Below are 6,000 nucleotides of genomic sequence, written 5' to 3'. Positions count from 1 at the left end.
AGTGAGCAGAGTCCAAGGAGTCAGCGCACAGGAATCAAGGTAGGTGAGCAGAGTCCAAGGAGTCGGCGGGTCTGGTCCACAGACCCCAAGCAGTCGACGCACAAGAATCAGCGTAAGTGAGCAGAGTCCAAGGAGTCAGCGCACAGGAATCAAGGTAAGTGAGCAGAGTCCAAGGAGTCGACGCACAGGAATCAAGGTAAGTGAGCAGAGTCCAAAGATTCAGCGCACATGAATCAACGTAGGTGAGCAGAGTCCAAGGAGTCGGCGGGTCTGGTGCACAGACCCCAAGCAGTCGACGCACAGCAATCAAGGTAAGTGAGCAGAGTCCAAGGAGTCAGCGCACAGGAATCAAGGTAGGTGAGCAGAGTCCAAGGAGTCGACGCACAGGAATCAAGGTAAGTGAGCAGAGTCCAAGGATTCAGCGCACAGGAATTAAGGTAAGTGAGCAGAGTCCAAGGATTCAGCGCACAGGAATCAAGGTAGGTGAGCAGAGTCCAAGGAGTTGGCGGGTCTGGTGCACAGACCCCAAGTAGTCGACGCACAGGAATCAAGGTAAGTGAGCAGAGTCCAAGGAGTCAGCGCACAGAAATCAATGTAGGTGAGCAGAGTCCAAGGAGTCGGCGGGTCTGGTGCACAGACCCCAAGCAGTCGACGCACAGGAATCAAGGTAAGTGAGCAGAGTCCAAGGAGTCAGCGCACAGGAATCAAGGTAGGTGAGCAGAGTCCAAGGAGTCGACGCACAGGAATCAAGGTAAGTGAGCAGAGTCCAAGGATTCAGCGCACATGAATCAAGGTAGGTGAGCAGAGTCCAAGGAGTTGGCGGGTCTGGTGCACAGACCCCAAGCAGTCGACGCACAGGAATCAAGGTAAGTGAGCAGAGTCCAAGGAGTCAGCGCACAGAAATCAATGTAGGTGAGCAGAGTCCAAGGAGTCGGCGGGTCTGGTGCACAGACCCCAAGCAGTCGACGCACAGGAATCAAGGTAAGTGAGCAGAGTCCAAGGAGTCAGCGCACAGGAATCAAGGTAGGTGAGCAGAGTCCAAGGAGTCGACGCACAGGAATCAAGGTAAGTGAGCAGAGTCCAAGGAGTTAGCACACAGGAATCAAGGTAGGTGAGCAGAGTCCAAAGAGTCGACGCACAGGAATCAAGGTAAGTGAGCAGAGTCCAAGGAGTCAGCGCACAGGATTCAAGGTAGGTGAGCAGAGTCCAAGGAGTCGACGCACAGAAATCAAGGTAAGTGAGCAGAGTCTAAGGAGTCGACGCACAGGAATTAAGGTAAGTGAGCAGAGTCAAAGGAGTCGACGCACAGGAATCAAGGTAAGTGAGCAGAGTCCAAGGAGTCAGCGCACAGGAATCAAGGTAAGTGAGCAGAGTCCAAGGAGTCAGCGCACAGGAATCAAGGTAGGTGAGCAGAGTCCAAGGAGTTGACGCACAGGAATCAAGGTAAGTGAGTAGAGTGCAAGGAGTCAGCGCACAGGAATCAAGGTAGGTGAGCAGTGTCAAAGGAGTCGACGCACAGGAATCAAGGTTAGTGAGCAGAGTCCAAGGAGTCAGCGCACAGGAATCAAGGTAGGTGACTAGAGTTCAAGCAGTCGGCGGGTCTGGTGCACAGGAATCAAGGTAGGTGAGCAGAGTCCAAGCGGTCGGCGCACAGGAATCAAGGTAGGTGAGCAGAGTCCAATTAGTCGACGCACAGGAATCAAGGTAAGGTAGGGCTCATGTGAAATCCTATGTGCATGTTTAATGTTTTGTCCATGTGTAATGCTAGTGCCTTGTATACTGCTATGTCCACATGTAGTGCTATATCCATGTGTCATGCTATGTCCATGTGTCATGCTATGTCCATGTGTCATGCTATCTTCATGTGTAATGCGACGTCAATGTTTAATGGGACGTCCATGTTTACTGCTATCTCCATGTGTATAGCTATCTTTATGTGTAATGCTATGTCCATGTGTAATGCTATGTCCATGTTTAATGCTTTGTCCATGTTTAATGCTATGTTTAATGTATATGCTATGACCTTGTGTAGTGCTTTCTCCATATGTAGTGCTATATCAATGTGTATTTCTATATCCATGTTCATTGCTATCGCAATATTTAATGCTACCTCCATGTGTAATGCTATGTCAATGTGTAATTCTATGTCCATGTGTAATGCTATGTCCATGTGTAATGCTATGGTCTTGTTTAATGCTATCTCCATGTGTAATGCTATGTCCATCTTTAATTCTGTGTCCATGTTTAATGCTATGTTAATTTATATTGAACTGGTGGTGTTAGGGCAGGCTTATTAAGAGAATGCTTGCGGTAGAGGCATAATCATCCACAGAGGCTGATTATGACTATTTGTCAGTTACTTTTTGCCATTTCTTCTCTACAGGTATAAATACACAGTGAACCTTTTAGTGTCCAGAGGGAAGGACAATCTTTCATGCCATGGTTCCCCAGAGGTTTCCCCTAATGGGGTTTTTCCTCTCCTGTGTGCTGAAAGGTGACTCTTCGTGAGTCCAGAGGTAGCTGTCACCATGATCAGCTCATTGTGGCTTAATTAATTGGACTATTATTTAATGTTGTCATTAGTAATAAATAAATTAAATTACCATTTTTGTCTGTTGTGGTTTTTGATACTATTGATTCAAAGTAGCTGTAACCAGGTGCGTAACTAGAAGCCTCAGGGCCCCGGTGCGAGAATCTATTAAGGGGCCCCCACCCCAACCCAATCTACCCCCCTCTCACACCATCTACCCTCTCCCTACCCCCTTCTCACTATCTACCCTCTCCCTACCCCGCTCTTCTCACTATCTACCCTCTCTCTACCCCCCTTTGTAGGTCACTTACCTGCAGTCCTGTGGTGGGGATGCAAGGCCTCTGTCTCGCTGCTCTGCCGCGGTGCGCACGGCATCGCTGCTGTGCTCAGCCTGAAGCGGCGGCACCCGAGAAAGACGCCTCACGCTCCAAACACAGCAGCCGGGGCAGCGCTGAGGCAGGAGGCGGCGGCAGAGGAGACAGAAGGGTGCTGAGCGGTTGCTGAAAACGACCGCTCGGCACCCCTTGGGTCCCCCTGACTGGCAGAACTGCAGGGCCCGGTCGCAGTCGCGACCACTGCGACCCCTGCGACCCCGGTAGTTTCGCCACTGGCTGTAACCATATGTAATAACAAAAATTAATGGAGTTTATCCAGACCAGTGGATGGGGCCCAACCAGTGTGTACTCTGCAGCGCTGGCTACCTTAGGGCTCTTAGCCAGGCATTTCATGCTTTATTAAAAAACACCAATGCACCGGTGTACAAAAAGGACAATGTATGAATTTAAAAGGTTACAAAGTTGCATCAGTGCGTCTTTTTTCTCATGTAGAGAAGTAGTTTACCTCTCCACACACATCATAGTTTAGCATGAGTAATGTTATAAAAATGTTATAAAAATTATAAAACGCCATATTTTTCATATATTTATCTAATCCATCACTAAATCAGTTTAATTGACAGAACATACCCCCAACAACAATTCAGGTGTCCAGACTTTATATGCATTTTGAGCATTTTAACAGTGCTTATAAGGTGTATATTGCCTTTTTGGAACTGTTGTTTTTTTGTCATTTAGTATGTTGGGTTTGTAATTGGAAATTTTAAACAAAGAAGCCAAAAATACCACCCACTCTAGGACATGTCACTAGTGGCTTCAGGACACACATGCCAGGCAGCCATTTGGCCACCAATCACTGCCAAAATTAGCCATCGAAATAATTTCCTGAACTTTTTTCACCAATGTCTCTGTGTTGTTTAGATTGTTTTGCACAGGTTATGTGTGATGGCAGAGAAATCCAGTAAATGTTTTTTAGATTATGGAAATACCCCACGCGCACTTTCATTGTGTATGGAGGAGAGAACATACTCTACATGCCTGTCTGGGTACCTAACTGCCAGAATGGCTTCACAAAGCACTTTTGTTTTGGGTACACCAATTGGTGGAAGGAAGCTTTTTAGGCTGGGGTGTCATATATAAAAAAGTTAAACAACTCCAGGCTGGTATCGGAATTACATACATCGGTACATATATTTCTAGTTTCTTATTTTTTCCTTCTTGCTACATAACCCAGCACCCACTGATCTTTACCCTGTTCCATGCTATATGCACATAAGCTTTCTGTACCTCAGAGGTCTTTTCTTCAACATTTCTTTTACACCTATCAATATAAATTATACAACTTATGCAGTTAAGTGTCCATTTTGCTTATAGAGCTCTGTAAGAACAATATCAGGACTTTGCTACACCTTTAATTTTATTTCAAATATTTTAAATACACGATAGATACTTAACATAGGCACAACTGTACAATGGAGCTGACAAAATGTTGACATTGTATCTTTAAAACAAAGCCTGGCTTCTTCAAAGTATACTGTAATATCCTTTTAGTTATACACACTGGTAACAACAATCACGGAGCAGTGAGTGTTCAATGATGTTTAATGAAACAGTAATGCAATTTAAATATACTTTATCAGCAAGAAGATTACGCAATAGCCTCTGTTACATATACAGTTTATAGGGCTTATAACAAAGGAGAAAAGTCCGCGTTGGGAGCCCAAATGTAAAAAAATAATACCTGAGGATAGTGGGAAGGGGAGTCCTGGTAGCTGTCTCTCAGAAGGGCTGTAGTGAAATATAGCAAGTGGGTTGGAGAGCAGCTATGAGGCTGAACAGAGCAGTCGGCTGGAGATCCTATGGAGTTGGTAAGTAGCAAAAAGTCTCTTTAAGCTGAAGAGGTGAACGCCGTTACAAGGATCGAAATCAGTAGGTATTCAGATACACTTGGGAAAACGTGAAGCGGTCTGATAAAGTGGAATCCTACAGTAAGGTGCAGCAGAAATGGAGAATAAACTGGGATAAAGCCCAGAGGTATGTAAACGGGAATCCTTAAAGCAATCCAGGTGAGAAACAGAGGAGTAAACGCAGGGAATTTCGTTCAGGTATAGGAGATGTTTAAGCAGACGACTCCTTGGTGAATACAGCTCCGGTCTGAGCGATGGGGCCCTTCCTTGGATCACCTGTAGGGATAAAGCACTCCTGCAGTACATTTGTTAACACAGTTGAAGTGCCCAGAACCACTCCCTAATGAGGTTCAAATAGGGAGTGAGCACATTAGGTAAGGAGTAATTAAAGAAAGAGTACTTATAATGCATAAACCACGACACATACATAATTAAAAATACATTGATTCAATCTGAATCCCATTATGAGAAATGTATTCCTGGTTTTCATCACATTGATTACAGATCTTCAATTTTATCTGCCATGGCAAGTGGAGCCAATACAAAGGCCCGACAAATGGAGATATTATTATATTGTGGAGCCATCAAGAAGTTTTCTAGTGTGTTTTTTCTCTCTAATTAATGATATAATTCATTATGTCTGATATGTTTTCGAAATGGTTTAAGACGTGGTAAGTGGTAACTAAGTACCAGATAATTTGAGAGTTCCTCTAGACATATATACAGTACACACCATCTCAGTGTCCTTCAACGGCTTGGTGGTTTCATAGGGACGTGGCCATACCAAGTGTAATACCCCACTATCACTCCTGCAACTGTTGGGCTGAGTAAAAGCACTTTATGAAGAATCTCAATGCTCGCTTGACAGTCTTATCACACACACACATCAGCACTCACTAAATAAGACTGTGAGTTATTATCTAGTGAAAAACTAGATCTAGGCTTTCCTATATATTTAATATAAAAATGTCTGTACCTTTTTCGGAGTTTGTGTCTGCAACCATCTCGCTTCCAGAGTTATCCAGAGCCAACCAAAACATAATAGAATATATATATATATATATATATATATATATATATATATATATATATATATATATATATATATATATATATATATATATATATCCCATAGTACATCACTGTGGATTATGATGGTGCTATATATAAATGAATTATAATAAATATTATTAAAAATGAAATTCAATAATTGTGAGTTTCTGCTAAT

Source organism: Spea bombifrons, chromosome 1, assembly GCF_027358695.1.
Source record: "Spea bombifrons isolate aSpeBom1 chromosome 1, aSpeBom1.2.pri, whole genome shotgun sequence".
In the NCBI taxonomy this organism is placed as follows: Eukaryota; Metazoa; Chordata; class Amphibia; order Anura; family Pelobatidae; genus Spea; species Spea bombifrons.
Note: the sequence above shows the minus strand (reverse complement) of the source record.